The sequence below is a fragment of the Rhagoletis zephyria genome, unplaced genomic scaffold (assembly GCF_001687245.7).
Source record: "Rhagoletis zephyria isolate East Lansing unplaced genomic scaffold, Rhagoletis_zephyria_1.1 Rzeph_scaffold_00137, whole genome shotgun sequence".
Taxonomy (NCBI): domain Eukaryota; kingdom Metazoa; phylum Arthropoda; class Insecta; order Diptera; family Tephritidae; genus Rhagoletis; species Rhagoletis zephyria.
In genome coordinates, this window is record NW_016157221.1 from 171,228 (window position 1) to 190,651 (window position 19,424).

The 19,424-nt window shown below is 34.3% G+C and overlaps 1 pseudogene; it reads right to left on the bottom strand.

Moving 5' to 3' along the window:
- Window positions 1-618: 618 nt before the first annotated feature.
- On the bottom strand, window positions 619-1,371 carry LOC108381489 (sideroflexin-1 pseudogene; annotated as a pseudogene).
- Between the last annotated feature and the right edge of the window lie 18,053 nt (window positions 1,372-19,424).

The window sequence follows — 19,424 nt, forward strand, 5'->3', positions numbered from 1 at the left end:
GTAACCGTTCCCAATGCTATCACAAAGAATCAATGCTTGTGATTTTAGTGTATACCCTGTTTGAGACCACCGCCTTAACCTAACTTAAGGCCAACGGGTTGCTGAAGGGTCACGTGAACCAGGATGATTCAGGGCATGAAAGGTTGCTTCAGCGTTCATTTCTGCTTTCCTTCTATACTAAATATATACAAAACTTTGAAGGAGCTTTGCCCGCCAGCAAGCCGGTGCCCACCACCGATCTAGAGAATTCAGTTCTGCCTGGCTTTTTCTGTATAAATCATGATAAAAACCTTACAAGGTCAATTCATTCACTCAAAACAATAAAACTGAGTAGCTGCCTTCATAAGCCGGTACAAAATGCAAACTACGCTACCCCCTTCCAACTAAACTAGATACCCAATCACAGCACCCGCGATCGAATTTTTACTCATTTCGAGTCAAATGACATAAATGATAATAATAATAATGTTTTTATCATGGGTCTAGGTATGGTAAATAATTTCGAAAGTTATAGGCTCTTGAATATATTATCTCATATGTAATTCCAAGACATGTACTACATAATTCACTTTTAAAATTGAAAGAAATATCATATCCTTCTCCGAATTCGTATCCACTTCACAAACCCTTATTGAACCACACCACTTTCAGGTCGGGATACTTCTTTCTGATTTCTTCGAGTGTTTCGGTTTCCAACTGTTCCATGCTGAGACTCCTTATTTGCGGCCACAGGGCACAACCGATCGGTGTTGCAAATATCAGCAGTATACCACAACTCACGGTAACGCATCATTGGCACATTGATGCAATTCGCCGCCGAGACAGCTACGAATGGGACAAGCGCCCGATTAGTGGCGGCATATTTGCTGTCAGCCGATTTAGCGACAATGCGGTGGCCATAGCACCACCCGTAGCTAGGCAATAGTATGTGATTAAATCGCCAGTTGTGAGCATTGAAGTGCCAGAGCGATTTGTGTAATTGACAATGGCGTTGAAGGTCTGATTGAACCATTGCCAAAAGACAACAGCGCTCGCTGTTTTGTGAAAGGCCAGCATGCAGCCTTTAATGATTGTATTCATTGGCATTTGTGCTGACATACGACCGATGAGCGGTGACTGCTCGCCCGTTTCCGGATGAAAGGCTGAATCATAGATATACTTGGCATGCCAGAGCTCGTGCAGCGTGCTCACTTCGCTGGATACATCTTTGCCGGCGCGATAATTTTTGACTATGAGTTGTGCACGCTCCAATTCGGTGCTGCTCGCCAGCAAGTTGAGTGGATTGGTGAGCAGAAAGAAGTGTTTGTAACGTCCAAGGTAGGTGCTCTGGTCAAACTTCGGCTGGTCGATGTCTTTTGGTAGAGTGGACATTGTATTTGGCGAAACGAAAATATCTGAATTTTCTGATATGCGAAGAATGGGTTTTTCCTGACTTTCAATTTTTGATTAACTTTTTATTTTTGATTGTGTGAAATTGGCGTTTTATAATTTTTTATAATATTTCTAAGTAAATTTAGTACCCGACAATAAGGCAATCAGCCGTATCCCAAGTTTCGCCTTAAAAAAGATTTACCTGAAAAGTTCTCATCCGCTCATAGCAAATACACGGAAACAAAAAGTGAATCGTGAACCGGCTCGGGTAAGATGAAACTCATGATAAAGCTGAATATAAAAGGTGAATTAATTAGGGGGCACAGGTGTGGAGATATTTGATTTGGCTCATATTTCCACAAATAATGTAGTCGATAGAAGGCGCGGGGTCGATATATGTCGAAAATCTGCATCTATTGGGTTATATTTATAATACGTATTAGGGTAGTTCTTGTAATAACAACATATACAGGCTTATCATTCAGTTTCATTTTCCCTAAACCGGCTCACTATTCACTTTTTGTTTCCGTGTATTTACTATGAGCGGAATACAAATTTTCGGGTAATTTTTTTTCGGGCGAAACTCAGGATAAGGCAGATAAATTTTGTATAGGGCACCCTTGGTGAAATTGTAAATAGGTGAAGCTTTCTCGCTTTATTTTCTTAATTTTCTTGACATTCGACTATCTTAAAGAAATTCTTAATGGTAAATTGTGAAATAAGATAGTATAAAATGTTTCTTCTCGCTCTAATTACTACACCTGGTATATTTTAACCATATGGGGCACCCATATATTTTGCTGTACGCACAAAATAGAGATATCCACAAAAAATGTCAAATTTTCAATAAATTTTTAGTGGTCGCTACCAGAATATGAATCTTTTTATCGTACAGATTCGGCAAAATTTGCGCTTGAACTACGATAAATTTGGAACATTATTGAAACATATTCGTATAAATTCATTAACTCGCTGAGTTATAGCTAGTCAAAATTTTGTATTTTTTTGTGATGTAAAAAAATTTTTAATTTTTCAAACACTCCCAAAATTGACAATATAAAGATATGCCCCATAGTGCAGATATTTTTAAGGACCACCTTAAGATGTATAAAATACTAAAATGAAAGTGAATTCGAAATATTTGCAGAACCCGTATTTATGGCCCGCTTTGGATGAACCAAATCGTTTGTTTCAAAAATATTTTTAACTACTCTGATTTCTTAAACGACGAGACGATTCTTTATTATTGCAAGAATGAGGGGAATTATTTATCGTCGCGTAAAGTACAAAACCGCGTATCGTCATTCTGCAAAACCGCGTAACTGACATTGGCTGCCAAAAATTGGATTTGCTCACACATGCTCTTGGCTCAATCATTATCCATTCGTCCTCAAATATACTAGCCAGAAATGCGATTACTTTATAAAAAAGAGAACCATTTTGAAATATGAGCGTTTTTACGCTCTAGAAAATAAACTCTACAACTTCACATACGCGGTGTTGCATTTTACTGATACACGGTTTTGCATTTTGCTGATACGCGGTTTTGCACTTTAAACGACGTTATGTATTTGATGTTTTTTGTTTCGAAATATTTTATATTATTTATTGATATAATATTTCCATAATCGCCTTTTTAATAATAAATTTAATTACTGTCTTTTCAGGTACGTTCATACTTTCTGGTGAAATTGGCTCAAAATATGGTATATATTTTACTTTCAAGAATACCCATATGTTCATATGTAAGTCCAGAAATTTAAATCAAAGTAGCTGTGCTCCTTATCTAACAGAAAATAAATTCGTTACTCTATCAAAAATGAAAGGCTTATTGCTCAAAACAATGATGAGGATAGAAAACAGGGCCTAAATCTTGGCATTCTTAATGAATACTATTTTCAAGCCGGCAGCTCTTTTCATGCGGACTCTTTATCGTGTGCCGTAATCTCAAAATTCGATTTCGTCTCGAGTTTCATTAGAAAAGAGATGCTACGATTTATGTCCAGTTGGCTGTGGACTTAACTATTCAAGAAAGAGTTTCAGCGGAAGATGCGGCTGGATGTATGTATGTAGATGACTACGAAGACATAAGGGTCTATGAGTGCGGTTGTCGTATCTGCCTCATCCATCGAAAGTTGGAAGGATGCACACTTATGCCGCCATGAGCCCATTATGTTATCTTTATAATAAGCTACATTCTTTACATGGAAGTTAAACATTTTCGAAGTTCTGATGAAGGTCTCAAAATCATATACATACATCAGCAGTGTTCAGTGTAACCAAACACTCAAGAAAGTACTGGTGAAACGAATGTCGGCATGCGTTCGCCAATGCGGAACAGTTTCACAGATAATGCTCTACTACTCTAGAGCAGTTCTGTTTGATCGTGGAAGAGTGGACTAGATCTACTCCTATTTAATTTGACCAGATGTATCGTACTACGCGCGGACTCTGCAGACCATTTTATATTGACACTGTAACTGTACAATAAAGTTATGTTTAAATCAGAGTTTGCAATATGATTGCGGGATACTCGCGCTGAGATTGGCACTGGTCGAAGACAAGGATCGTTAGTTCATCTGTCATTGCGGCCTGCCATCCATATTAAATGTGTGGTGCATGCGGAGAGGAAAATGCCAGAAAGAATAACTTTGCGATTTTAGTCGCTTAGCTGTGTAGTTTCTAATGTGATGGCTCTTTTCAATTCTATAATGCGAACCATAAATGTTGCCTTCATTTGCTAGCGCAATTGTACTTTTCACTTCCGACAGTTGGCTACTTGTAAATATGTACTAAAAATCCTACTGTACATGTAACTTTAAATAAAAAAAAAACCTCAACGAGGAGAAGGTTCATTGCTAACGTTGGAAAGAGTTGCCACGTTACGGCTGTCTAGTGGCAAATTATTGAAGAGAACTGATTTTAAAAATTATTTTTTTAAAGAGAGTTGCCACCTGGTTGGAAAATTTACTTCAAATAACTTGATTAAATAAAAGAGATATTACAATATGGGTGTCAAACAAAAGAGATTTAAGAAAGCTCACTTTCCAAACTATTTTAAAGAAGGTTACCGGCTGTTTGCATAATTAAATTCGATTAAATCAGTATAATAATAATAAATAAAATAAAGTTGGCAATCGATAGACTCTATGTTACGTGGGCGGATTATCGAAACCTAAGTGCCCGTTAAGATGATTTCAATTCAATTTAATTAAGTTCGAAATCGAAATGGTTTTGAAAAGGCTTAATTTCTAACAAACATATAGGAGAGTTGCCACCTATTTTGAAAGTCAAATTCAAGTTGAATTAGAGGAACCGAGTAGTTGAAATTTGTATAAAAAAATGGGTGTCAGACGAAATAGGTTTGAGAAGGTTGTGTGTAGTTTAAAAATATTTCGAAAAGAGTTACCACCTGTTTGAAAATACGAAATTAATTTTAATTATACCCAGGTTAAATAAAATGTTTATTAAAATGTGGGTGTCAAACATTTAGAGTGTTTTTAGTTTTAAAAATGTGCCACCTATTTCCAAACATATATGTAGTTATAACAATATGGGTGCCAGAGGAAAGAGCTTTAAGAAGGTTGCGGTTGAAAAATATTTTGTGGGGGCTGAAAAAATTAAAAATGTTTGCTATTTGTTTGGATGGATTCAATTATTTTGAATTTTAATAAAATAAATTACTTCTAATGTAACACGCAATATATTCAAACACTCAGCGAAGCGAGTGGGGAAAAACCAGTAGTGGCATAAAACTCAAAAAACACAAATTTCTTTTTTATTTTTCAAGTTAAGATTTTAACAATTTATATTTGAGATATTTTAAAGCATTCCACAGTTTCAAGTTTGTCGTGAGGCCACATTTTTTATATACTAACTATGCCATAAAAATAAACATTCTTGAACTTCGCCAAAAATGGCAACTCGTTAAATAGTTGAAGTTAAACATAGCAAAGAGAAGTCAAAGCTTACAATAACATGCATACTTAAATACGTGTATACCTTTTTAGGCCAATTGCGATAAAACAATGTCCAAACAGTCAAGAGTTTGAACGTTAGCAAAATACCGGCCGGCGAAAAGTTAATTTGCAAACACGTACAGCAAGTATTGAATAACTAATAAAGCGAAAAGGTATAAAAATTGTTAAAAAAAAATATTTTTTTTTTACCATGAAAATGGAAGTCATTGAAATATGAAGTGACTACTTCTGAAGAGTTCACTTACCTTTGTCCATAACAGCGCCAACTATAAATCAAATATATATGTGCAAATGTATTTACCTACGTATCTAGCATAAATCGTAGGAATTCGTATGTATGTACGATGTATTAGCGCGAAATATGTAATTTGTGAAATTTTGAGTTAATACGCTTTTGAAGATGTATAGATGAAGCATATACATACATATGTATGTAGGTACGTAAGATTTTTTTTGAACAAACATTTTTAGTCACTTCAAAATCAAGATTATTCATTTTGTATTCATTGCCCATGGGCTTATATTTCTTTTCGTCCGACCACAGCCATTTAACAGCGTGGGCTAAATGTATTAGCAGATAGAAGACTTCGAATCAAATTTGATAAAGATAAAGGAAAAATTCAGATTTTTGCTCTACTACAAGTGAAATCGCAAAATGTTTGGTCATAGAAAAAATAACTACAGTTTCAAGATTAAAGAAATTTTTCGTATTTAGATGCAGCTCCCGCATTTGGGTGTTCGACATGCTTCTTCCAAACTGGTGTCAATTTATTTTGGCGTTTTTTTTTTAATCTTGATTTTTCGAATATCAAGTAAACCGGATTTTTACCATCGACTAAATCGGACTTTCGTTTAGTTTATTTATATGCGAGTGTCTAAAAATTCCAAGTACATATCCATTTGATTGAAAATTGGGATACAACATTTTTATAAATTCTGTATCTGGATATTGGCAAATCTTCCAGTTTCAGTTGCAGTCATGCGAAAAATAATAAAGACACAACATTTTGACCAGTTTCGGCCCTTTTATTTTGTTTGTTTAAGGTTTTTTATTTTTTTTCTATAAAAATACAGCTCACTATCTAACAAAAAACCATATAAGTCCCAAATACAAACTTTGTGGAAAAATTCATAAAAAATAGAACAACAACAAAATTTTTACTAAGAATCTTTAGAAAAAATCTACGTAAGCAGCTTTATAGCCCATTCAATTCTAGCTCAAGAAAGTCCAAGTTTCAAGCGACTATTGTGTTGATTTTTGATAAATTTTTTTGCAGATGGTGGTTTTATATTCTACCATACAAAACAAAAAAAATGACGAACATACTTTCTGTGGAAGAAAATACTTGACACCGTCAGCAAAAAAAAAATAATTGAAAATCAACACGATTTCTTAACGACTTCTTAATGTAAAGTTTTTTGTTGTTGTTGTAAAATTTTGTTGAGTTTTTATAACTTTTTTCTTTAGTTTCAAACATCGACTTATATGGTGTTTGTTAGATAATGAACTGTATTTTTATAAAAAATATGTAATTAAGATTAAACAATCAAAAGAGAAATAGCACAACTGGTTATAATGTCGTGTCGCCATTATTTTTCACATGACTATATGTATGAATGTATGTGTGAGCACTAAACATAGTATGTATGTAGTATATTGCCTTAGTCATGGCAAGTTGATGCAAAGCACTCAAACAACTAACAAAAAAAAAGAAAAAATCCACTTTGATAATCAAACAATTACGTATACGCCACCGTGTATGGCGCTCAAAGTCTATAGGTTCAAGGCCAGCCAGCCAGCCAGCGAATATACTTTGTGTGCAAAATTCAAAAGCATATGTTCGCGCACATTGCTACCCCATAGATGCAAAAAAAAACAAAAATGAAAATCGCATTTGTATGTGCAGATCGGCATTACCCGGCATTCAAGACAGCAATAAGCTATTCATTGCTCTATTTGATGCTTAATAACAAAACGCTGCATTTTATCCAGCTTTCAATTTTAAACGACTGAGAAAAGAAAACAAAAAAGTAAGTGTGAGCAATTTTAAGTTCGTTTTTTGCAATTAAAATAATAAAGAATAAAACAGATGTTTTGTAAGAAAAAATTAAATTAAACAATTAAACAATATAGGCACATGCATATGTACATAAGTATATGTGTATGTTTATATGTAGTTATTGTGAAAATATCTGTATTTGTACTTCAACAGTTGCTAGCCAACGCTTGTGTGCTACATAAATATTTAGTCACACTCACTCAATCGCTCACTAATTTTCTCGCATTCTTACCCATCGCTTCATATTCATTCATGCTTTCGTAAATGCTGCGAATTCTATGCTATTTAAAGCTTCAAGGCTGTCAATTACTTTTTGCATTTGCCTTTTTAGTTAGCCAGTCATGCACTTAGGTTAGTTAAATAATTTCAGCTGATGCCTTCCATAAATGAAAAGCAGAAAACTAGAGACACTTGCGCAAACATTTATATTTGCAAAGTGTCTTAAGAGATTGTTTGTATGTCAGCACGCTGCGGCACCACTTCAAGGCCTCTCACATAATAAGCCAGGCAAGTGTTTAACAGTTTTTTTTTTTTTAAGTGCAAGTTTCTTAAGCTAATATTAACGTTATTTTTTCAATTTGGTTGACATCTAGATATTTAAATATTTGATTTTCTTGTATAAATGCGAAATTAAATTAACAAATTTGCATTAATTATTTTCACTTGGATGCAAAATATCACTTTTTGGGTCGAAGTGGGGAGCGCTTTAACTGGTTGCGGACCGAGGAATTCCTGGTCTAAGCGAACTCTTGCCAAATTATATCTAAAATGTCACATTATCAGGTACTCCCGAGTGACCTGGTGGCAAGAGTAAAGCAAGCTCGTCATGCTTGCTAACATAAATTAGTTGAGACTTACATTGCCGAACTAGTTTGGAAGTAAATAGTTTGATGACTGGCCAATTCCCTAAGTGTGGCGTGGCCTTGAGGATTGCGAATACCTTAGCCTGAAAGACCGAAGCATACTACCTAAGTTAAAAGTGAAGTTTATCCCCATAAACTTTGATAAAATCCATTCCAGCTCTAGAGCCATAGTCAGTTTTGGAGACATCAGTGAAGATTCGACAATGTGTGAGTGCGGGCTCAGAGCTGGTGTTAACTGTTACTGTGGATACCCAAGCTAATTTTTATTTATTTTATATTAATAGGTAACATGTAAAATTTTATTTTAAAAAGCTTGTATATAAAAATACTGATGCAAAGCGTGGGGTTTACGCATGCCGTGTGTCAATTAGGAGTTAAAAAAATATTCATTCCAAATATTCGGAAATTTAATAAGCATGATGCATGATAGCCTTATTCATAATGTTTAAAAACAAATATAAACCAAAGAAATTTTGCAGACAGAGGGTTTACGTTCTACAACAGATGCCATTTTTCGAGCAGCCTTTTTCATGAAAGTATAATTCTCGTAGACTTTGCTATGGCTTTGGTTTTTTTTTTGTATGGAAATTATTCAACTGAAATTCATTGCTTTTTCTTCCTTGGAGTTCGCTTAACTTCTAAATAAAGTAAAATTTTATGTTGACGTGAATATTACCTATAATTTGTTTAAGAAGTTAAGTGAAACCGAAAGCAAAAGGTTAAAAGTAAACAACGCCAGATATATCCACTTGCCTTTCTACAAATTTCAAGATAAGCAATAGAAAGCGATAAAAATAGAAAATGCATATTATGCAGTCATATATTCAATAAATTTTTATTACATGAATTTATTGCATTTTTGTATCAGACATTTTATAGCTTTTTTATGTAGGGCATCGTAAACTTTTAAGGTTTTATTAAAAGTAAACCTAAACCTAGGAGTTTTAATATACTTCAAGAGCTGGAAAAGAAAGACGTGTCAATTACTTAGCCCACTAAAACTTTATTATATTTATCTAAAGAGTTTTACTAACTAGCTTTCACAATTTTTGTGCAATTTAAAGACCTTAAAAAGACCCCTTCATTATGCGTTAGCTAGCCGGCCAGCTTTATAAAGTAAAAACATACATATGTATATTTATATCTTAGGTCGCTCAACTGTTCAAAACTAATAAAAAAAAATCTGGTAGCTGCAAACCTTAAATTTTTTTTTTTACATAGCAAATTGTTGAAGGCAAAAAAAGTCGTTGGAAGATATCCAGTAAATATTTTCACCTCTGGCAGTGACAATCTCAAACTCGTAAATTTTACTATTCACAAATTTAATGGCTTGACAAAAATCTATAGCCACACAAATAAGTATTTGGTAGGTAGGCGAAGGATCGTAAATATTGGTACACATGCCTGGTATGTGTGTATGTATAAAATATATATTTGGTTTCCACCCCCATTTCCTGAAATATCCACAAATTTTCACAAGAATGAAAAATCAATTTGCCACCACGCTACAGATGCAAAACTATGGAAATTTGTGGGCAAAAGGTAGCACAGACAGCGAAACGTATAGTTGTTTGTTCGTGATAGAGTTGCAAGTGCTCGTACTCGAATGAAAGCTGTAGTATTTATGTAGTAGCATACCCGTAGCAGTCGCCCGCCTATACGCTTTCGCTGCCTTGCCTGCTAGCCGCCGTTACGTGATCATTACAAAGGTAAACAAAAGTTTTATTACCTTTTTATGGCTCGACTGGAGTCGCAATGTCGCCACCTAAGCTAACTTGCAGATATTTTTGATGCACACATTCACACATTTCCATGGGCATACGTACGTATTTGCTGCAAAAAAAAGTATGCAAACTACAGGAAAAATTATTATTTTTTGTTGAGGCAGAGTTGTGTGGTGCCCTCTCCTGACTCTCAGTAACACTGTCACGCAATTGTGAAAAGGGGCGGAAAAAGAGCCGTAAAAAATGGTACACACTACTGATTAAGCTGAATGTGTGAGGGGCAGTATGGACTAAAAAAAAAAGTTGTAGGTTGAAAGTTATGTAGTTGAAAATAGTATTTTGCGGTCGTTTTCACTGCTGAAAAACGTTATTCAAAAACTAAGGGAATTTTTTTTTCCTAAAAATAAACCCAAAAATAAATGTAAACAAAATGTGGTTGTATGTATGTATGTATGTATATGTGGCATGTTTTTAAGTAGGCGCCGCACGCGCACCATACACCACTGCAAATGGAGAGCTCAAAGTGCAACAGCAGCAAATATGAAAACGAAAAATAAAACAGAATTAAATTGAGAGAAATATAATTCCGACAGCCTGGCGCGTCACACTTGTGTTTGTGCCACACAAGCCAGCCCAACAGAAAATATTTTTCACTTAAACATGTATGCCATAGTAAATGTTGGCGGGCGAATGTGCAAATGTCAGGCCATTGACACAAACTGATAGGCAGTGCAGTAAAACACACACTTATTATTTATTTAGCTGCAATAAAATTTACCGTTAAAATTTAAATTATGTTGTTGCCAACTATATTTTTGTGGCTAACGAGAAATTTGCAGACGTTGTGCATATAATCACGCCTCTGTACGACTGTTAGAATATACATATGTAGATAGATATGTGATTAAAGAAAGTATATACAGTGGCGAGAATATAAATAGGAATGCAACATTTTAAAAATTGTTTGGCTATTTTTCTCTTGTTAACTGTTTATGATTCTGTTTCCGAAAGTATAAAAATGAAGAAAGTTAAAAATTTTAAACTTTGTTCCAAATTTAAGAAAATTCGACAAAGTTCCATCAAAATTTTGAGCGATTAATTACATTTATTAGAAAAACTTTCGGTTTGTATCAAGTTTTGTAGCCTATTCAGGTGAAAGTATGAAGCTCCTATGACTAAAATAGATTTTTGTAATTTTTAAGGTGTTGCTCATTTTCTGTGTAGAAAAAAATTGTCGAACATACGTTTTAGGGCAAAACATCCGTAACTTTTCTTTAAAAAAAAAACCAAAAAAAAAACAATGTAAAAAATTTTCAATTTTTTCTACCAATTGTGTTTTTGAAAAAGTTGAAATATGAATGAAATTTTGTTAAAATTTGTCGGATTTTACTAATTATTGTACAGATTTTTGTTAGATAACGACCCATACTTTCTTTTGATTAATACCCATCATTGATTGAGTGAAAAATGTGATGGCGACCCTTCTCAAAATATTTCCAAAATAAAACTTATTAACAAAATGGATTTAAAATTTTCTTTAATGGTTTTTAATGGGAAGCAGTCCTATTAAAAATATTTTCGTTCTAAAACTTTTTCTTTCTCGTTTGTTTGGCACTCATAGTGTATAATTTCATTGAACTTATTAATAATATATAATTTAAAATAAAATAAATTTTTTAAGCTGGCAATATCCTGCAATATCCTGTATGCTAACTTATGTCATAAGCTTTCAATGCTAGACTTTCTCCAAAGAAAGAGCAACCAATATACTCACACAATCATTGTACAAATAAAATATACCTGTATCCAAAATAAAAGGTTTTAATTTGAAGCACCTATGATTAGGGAAAAATATATAGCAAAAATGTGGTCTACTATTTTGGAGTAAAATTGTTTTGTTCCGAATCCGATAACCCCACATTGGACCCGCATTTTGAATTTAAAAAATCTGACATCGCCACCTCCCTTATATAAACGCTTTTGGTGAAAAAAAAAAGAAAATTATTAATTTTTGTCGCCATATTGGAAATGCCATTTTGAATTTCAAAAATCTGACATCGGATTCGAAATCAGCGACCTCGAAAACTTCGCATTTATAAGAGTTTGTGGTGAGGAGAACAAAATTATAAAACTTGGCCTCCATATTGAATCTGCCATTTAAAATTCTAAACATCTGACATCGGATTCGAAATCAGCGAAATCAGTTTTCTTAAGCCTCTTTTGTTTTGCAATCTGAACAGGTGGCAACCTTCCTAAAGAATATTTTCGTTAAAGCCGTTCTTGAACCGATTTCCCTTTACCTCTACGCAGTTGTGATTTTTTACTTAACCTCCTCACTTTACTTTATTTTACCTAATAGTTGACTGACCTTAACTAATGAAAGAGATTCTCTTAAAAAATCCCCATTTAAGATGGTAGACCACCTTTAAAATATGTTTTAAATAAAGCTTTCTTAAGCCATGCCAAAATATTTGTTTACCTAGTTTTTTAAACTGATTAAAATTTTTTGAACAGTTGGCAACCTTTTTAAATCATATTTTCGTAAAAAATTGTTGCTGAGCAGATGTCTTTTTCCACCCACATAGTTGTAATATTTTACTCAACTTATTGATTGATCGATTTTAACGTTCTCCAGAAAGGTGGTAACCTTCGCTTTCACTGCGTAAAATGAATTAATTTGCCAAACGTCTATTATTGACTTATCTACAACCATTTCAGCAATTGCTGACCTCGCTCAACTTTTGTGGGACTTCCTTTCTCAAATTCTCATCCTTCTCATTTTCTCTTTAGAGTTTTGCTACATTCTAGATTTCGTATCTACACAAATTTTCATTATTTTTTTTTTTTTTTTTAGCCAACTTGCCATTTATTTTCGGGTAAACGTTGGCTCCATTTACTTTATCCTTAAAGTGAAAAAGAAAGCCATGTTGTATATGGGTTTCTCAAGTGAATTGAAGTTGATGTACATATGTAGATAAGTTAGTATGTACATATGTATGTAGTACTTATTATATGCACTTTCCTTTTGAACATAAAATATCTGATTAACTATATTGCAGTTTTCGTTTGCAAAAGTTGTACTGAAAATGTGCAAGTGCAAAAGATTTTCTTAAATTTGCAGTTCAAAGTTGCCTATTCGGAATATATGGATAATGAACTGAATTTTTTTTTTTCAGAAAAATATTAGAAGAGGTCTAAGCACAAAGGGGTTATACAAGTAGTTTTATTAGAGGACTCTTAGAAAATTATTTGTGCAATTTTAAATTCGCTTGAAGGAACCAATACTGAAATAAAAATATAAAGAAGAAATTATTGTCGCTTATGTAACAGCCATTCTAAAACAAAATGTGGGTTAAGGTTAAAATGATTACAAATTTTTGTAATAGATTCTACAATGTAGGTTACCTCCTCTTTTTCATATCCTCTGCACTCAAAAAAATTTGGAGGACTTTTTTATGTATTTTTGTAGTTATTAATAAGAAATACTTCTTGCAGAATAATATTCACATTGTAGCTAAATATGCAGCATTTGCATTAATAAAATAAATTCTTATATCATCGGAGCAACAGAACGAGCAAAGCAAAGGCATTTACGGCAAAACGTCATGGCGCCGAAAATGTCATCAAATATCACGTGCAATTTTCAGCACTATGTACTTTTTGCTTGTTTCAATTAAACTTTGCGTGCATCAAGTCGTCGTTCCTCAATTGTGTGGCTTTATTTCTGCTATTTGACTTTTGCTTTTGCCACCGACATTTCCATACTGTAGCTAAGTAAATACATATCGCTTTTCTGCTTTCATATTATTAGCATATTTAATGAAACAGATATTAACATATGAACTTGAGAGTTTGATGAATCAATAATAAAAAATAATAATCATAATAATAAAATAAAAGAAAACAGTTCGAAGAAAACTTTTTTCATTACCAGTCTATACTTAATTTATGTTTATTCTTTGCTGGAAGAGCGACAATAATTTCGAAGCTTATAAGTTTAGCACTTTATTCATATGTTTGTGTTTTAGGGTATCGGCATGAAAGAGTTTAAAAAGAAGTGAATTCTTATATTCTAAGGACAGTTTTCACAAGTAGGTTTTAAAATTTACATATCTGCCCTATAAATTCAAAATTCGTTCTGAAAAAATATGTTTGAAGGGCAGATATATTGTAGAGCCTACTTGTGAAGACTGCAGTAAATGTGTGTGAGGCAGTACCGACTTTTTGTAGTTTTAAGTTTTAAGATACAATTCTACAAGACATTCACGCCTCCCAAAAGAGACCGCCATGCCATAAATCGTCGATAAAATTCATGCAATAATATTGGACGTTCAGAGAATAAAAGTGCATGAGGTGGCTAAGGCTGTAGGCCTCTCAAATGGGCACACACACATTCTGCCTGTATGTTTATATATGAAAAGCCATCCGGACGATGGGTGCCGCGATTGCTTACACTCGGCATGTCGCAACTCCAATGGAGTGTTTGCTGATGTTTCGCTGTAATCCGAACGAATTTTTGCTCCCTTTGGTAACCGTTGACGAAGCATGGATCCACAAGAAAACACCAGAAACCAAGGGATAATTAAGAACCGGCACTAAAGAAGGCTAGAAGAATGCGTCTGTAAGGTCAATAAGTTCATGAACCACGTTTTTTTTTGTATCGACGCGGTGCCATTCACATCGATTAACTGGAAAACGGAGAAAATTATGAAAATTATTGAGAGGTTTTGGACATACTTGATATTGATTTGAAGGTTCTGTGCTACGGACTCCCCATCCACCATATTCACCAGATGGCTAAGCGGCATGAGTTCTAAGTTGAACGAAGAGCAGATAACTGAAACAAACGCTTATTTTTGGGCCTTGGAAAAACCTATTATTTGGAAGGAATTAAAAAATTTGAAAAACGCGCCTTACAGCTTTGCAGACATGATGCCGTCTAGTCAAGCGAATCCAGCTGATCGGAGAGTACAGTGTGACCCTCCAGTGAGTTTTTACAGGGGATAAGTTACAAAAAAAGGGCATCAAAGAAAAGCTTCGCTGCTTCGCCTGCCGCTGTCGTATTTGGGCTTCTCGCACGGTTGCATCTAATTATTTAAGATTCTTTTGCAAAAAGTTTCTAATAAAACAAGCCATTATAGTTTCAGACCTGTAGATTCTCGAATTAAAATTTTTCTCCCAGTCAGTAGACGCATTTTATTTCTCGGCGCTCTCTTAAGGAAGGGCTTTCCTTTATCCTTACAAAATCTGAAATCTACGACAGGGAGTTATTCTCTTCTGCTTTATCAGAGAGAGACAAAAGAAAGTCGAATGTACCTAGTCTTGGACTTCCTCTCTGACAGCAGTTATGAACGTTAGCGCATTCCTCCTATTATACTTGCAAAAAGATCTTCTAGGGTATCACTTATTAAATTCGCCACAAAATTACTTACGTCCGAAATTTAAAATTCATCACAATTCGAGCTACATATGTCTCATATACGAATATATAAACAAAAGCGTACGTGGTTTAGTTGAAAATATTATACTTTTATCTGCACCCATTACACATATGCTTACATATACAAATTTATTAGGTAGCCCTGTTGTGTATGCTACCCATTTTTCCCCTTTTTTCTGCTGAACTCATCTTTTATTTCCACACATCAAATGTGCTGCCATTTTGCTAACGACCGTTGCATACTTCCAGGTGACTAAGCATGTGTGCCCATTAGACATTGATTTTTCATATTTTATTTTCCCGCAAACACATAAAGCAGTAAAATGTGGTGTGGTGGAGTGAAAATAAAGTATGCACACACACATATGTAGTTACTTGCAGCTAGTACATCAGCATGTAGGTCTTATATAATATAACCGTGTACTAATTTCTGTTAAATCAAGCGTTTTAATTCACTTAACAATATGCCATGAAAGTGGAGCATGAAATGATGGTAATGATGTTGCTTTACTCTGTGCGCTCGAAAGTATGCTTTCGCTGGTGATGCTTAAGTGCTTTCACTTATTTAACGTTCGCTTCTCTAGAAGCTTATTATTGAGAATCTTAGCAGAAATATATCGCTTCATTTTTCTTTTAAAGATGCAGAAAAAATATTCTTCATTTTAGGAAATTGGTTTCCCCTTTTAGAAAAGTTTTAATCTGCAAAAAAGGGAAGGCAAGGTGTTGCAGCGTTTTAGGCTTTTCAAAGTTCTTTGTTTATAGTCTTCTACTTTTCCAAGGTTTTAAATGTTTAAACTAATTAATTAATACGTTGAAAATCATATTACAACATCGTGAGCGACGGACGGAAGACTTTGGATAGGGTTGCCACCTGTTAAAAATGTGGAAGTAAATTTAATTAAAAAAATAAATGAAATATTTTTTATCAGGGTTTGAAATGAGAGAGGTATAAGAAAGCTTTTAAAGAGATTGTCACTAGTTTTGGAGTTCAAAGTCAATTTAATCATTAAGTTAAATGGAGTAAGTTATATGGAAATAAACAACAGGTCTAACAAAGCTACATTTAAGCCTCAAGCTGAGGGTTACGATAGCGAAAGCTTAATCAGCTAATTTTGCATCGTCTTAAACTTAAAGGAAAATAGCTATGAATAAAGCTTTAAGGGTTTCGGAAGCGAGTAGCAATAGAAGAATATTTTTAAGTCGCAGTGAAGCACGCCGGGTAGTGTTAAATTAATAAAGCAATTTTTCATTGAAACGAACGTAATTTTTTCTTTTCATCGAAATATATGTAAAGACTATCTACACAAGATAAGTCGGCTACCGCGGAAGCCACACTCGTTTGCTTTGTTTGCATACTTACACAATAGACCAGTGTCGTCACCAAAAATTCCCCTGATTCGTAAAAATTTTTGAGAATTAGCTGCAGAATTTAATCCCGATTAAGGACAGTTACATCCCGAAATAATTCCAAATTAATGCTGCCGTCTATCTATCTGTGGGCATCAATTGCATACAGCAAGTTTTTTTAATTCAAAGTTTTTTGTTTGGATATAATAGCGCCACACCAACAAGGCCACTGGCATATGTACCACCATGCATCTATATCCATTTATTAAGCAAATGCTAATGATGCACAGGAAATACTCCTCCACCCAACAATTTATTACCTCTGTATGCCACAACATGCTTTTCGTAAACCAGAATTAGCATACTTCATGGCGCCACAGCATCGTAGAACGTGGATATCATTAAGATTGACTAATATATCCATGCTAATAAAGTTTTTTGGGTTAAACAGATTTTGCAGCTTAATGATTTTCCAAAAAAATAACTGCATTGCATATTTATAGGCGCTTGCGTGGTTGGCAATAACCATAAATTTGTTTTTCTTCTATTTTTATAATTTAAAGCAGAGAAAATATCTAAAAGCGGTAAAAATTGACACACATACATACATAGGTATGTATGTATAACCTGACCTGCTTAAAGTAGATAGATGCTTTCCTAACTGAAAATTTGCTGCAAAGTATGGCGTTGTGCTGCATATTAAAACCCTACCAACGAACGGGTAAGCTTTGCGCCAGGCCTTGTTATTCGTACAAACAATTTTTTGTTTTGCTAAAAAAATATGCATAAGCTCACCTTTGGAAAAATTGTCTGTAACTCAATTTTCCTTACTCGTTGCCAATAACCTTATGCATATGTATGTATGTTCGCTTGTTTGGTTAAACATTAACATATTTATCTGCTGTTAGCTGTTTGCAAATATTCTCTTATGTTTACATACGTTTACATATGTATGTATGCGGGCAAATGAGAGTAAAAACATCCCACCATAAACAGCATGTTCATCCGCCTAATATTATGCAAGCCAATAAGGTCGCAAAATGGAAAGTTTCGCCAACATTTCCGTTGCATATTTTTAGGCCACTTATTATGTAGTAACAACAACACATGTCCTTGCAAATGTTTATGTACTTAATGCATTTAAATGGAGAAATTATGGAACTCATAAGCATACTTTTAGGGGTTGTGTTATTAGCATAAATGTTTTCCGCACAGTTACTTTGGTGGCTTTAAAAATAAAAATTTTTGCAATCAAGTTTTGGAAAAATGAAAGCAAAAAATTTAAACCTAATTATTTATGTATGTACGCTTGAGTAAAAATATGTATGTATTTAGTATGCTCGCATGCATTTTGAAAATGCAGCTACTTTAAATTGTGCAGTCCAAATTAAAATCGTCTCAATTTTAATACATTTAATCGCCAACACTTTTGTACTTTAATATTTTCTTTTCACACATAATTAAATTCTACACCTGCGCCTCATGATGCGCGCCAGGCAAATTGCACTTCATTTTAATAAATTGCATACTTTTATGCGCTCCCATTAATATGTGTGTTACAGCGACACTTCAGCTTCATTGCCAGCGGAAGTTCATTTCCGTCACTGTTGCGCAGTTACTTTTTGCGCGTCCTCTCCGGCCCTTCTGCCCACGGCCAGACTTCCATGCCGCGCTGCCTTATATCTGGCATATTTTCTTGCCAACATATTTATGTCGCTGCCAACTCAACAGTCAAGTGTTGTTGTGCTTAAGTGCTCCAAGCATAACGCCTAAATGTAAGCTGTTGCATTTACGCCATCTTCCAAAAAAAGCACACAATCTACATACATATATGTATGTATATGTAGCTGCTATTACGCCAACACAGCACTTAAAGCCTTCCTGCAACTTCCAGCATATGCTCGCGCTTCGACATACACTACTCGTATCTATATGTAGATATATCTGCATTTGTATATGTATATGTATATATACATAGGTTCCCATGTATCACTTGGCTGCGCTACGTCAATTAACAGCAGCTTCGCACACTTCACTTGAGTCTCAAGTGTGCTTAATGATGCTCGTCGCTTGCATTTCGTGCACTTAACTGCATACATGTGTTTGTATACATACATACACCAAGTATATGTACAACGGGGTTTAAGAGCAGCATAACTGCAGGCGCTTGCATAAGTAAATATCTATGTGCATAGATATGTAAATATGTATACATATATGGAGTACAACAATTGAGGGAGAAAGCATTTTGTACTGCTGTTGCATACATTTGGGCGCTGCAGCACTTAAAGTGCATTTGCAGACAAGCAATTTCGTTGCTATTGATTTCACTTTTAAAATGAGCATGTGAAAGAGCCACTAATAGTGAATTAAAGCGAAAATGGCTAGAGAAATGTGAAATTATAAAGCGATCGCGAAATGTGTATTTTTGAACAGTTACATTGAGATTGAAATTAGCTACGCCAAACAATAGAAAAGCCCCATATGAAAGACGTATTGCAACAAGTACAAATTTTGCTCTGGTTTTACTGCAATATGTTACCTTTGGAATTATTTGTTTCGAAATTAAGAAATGTGAAAAATCGCATAGAGTGGCACTAGGCGCCTGAAATAGTAAATGTTATCCGATTTTAATGAAA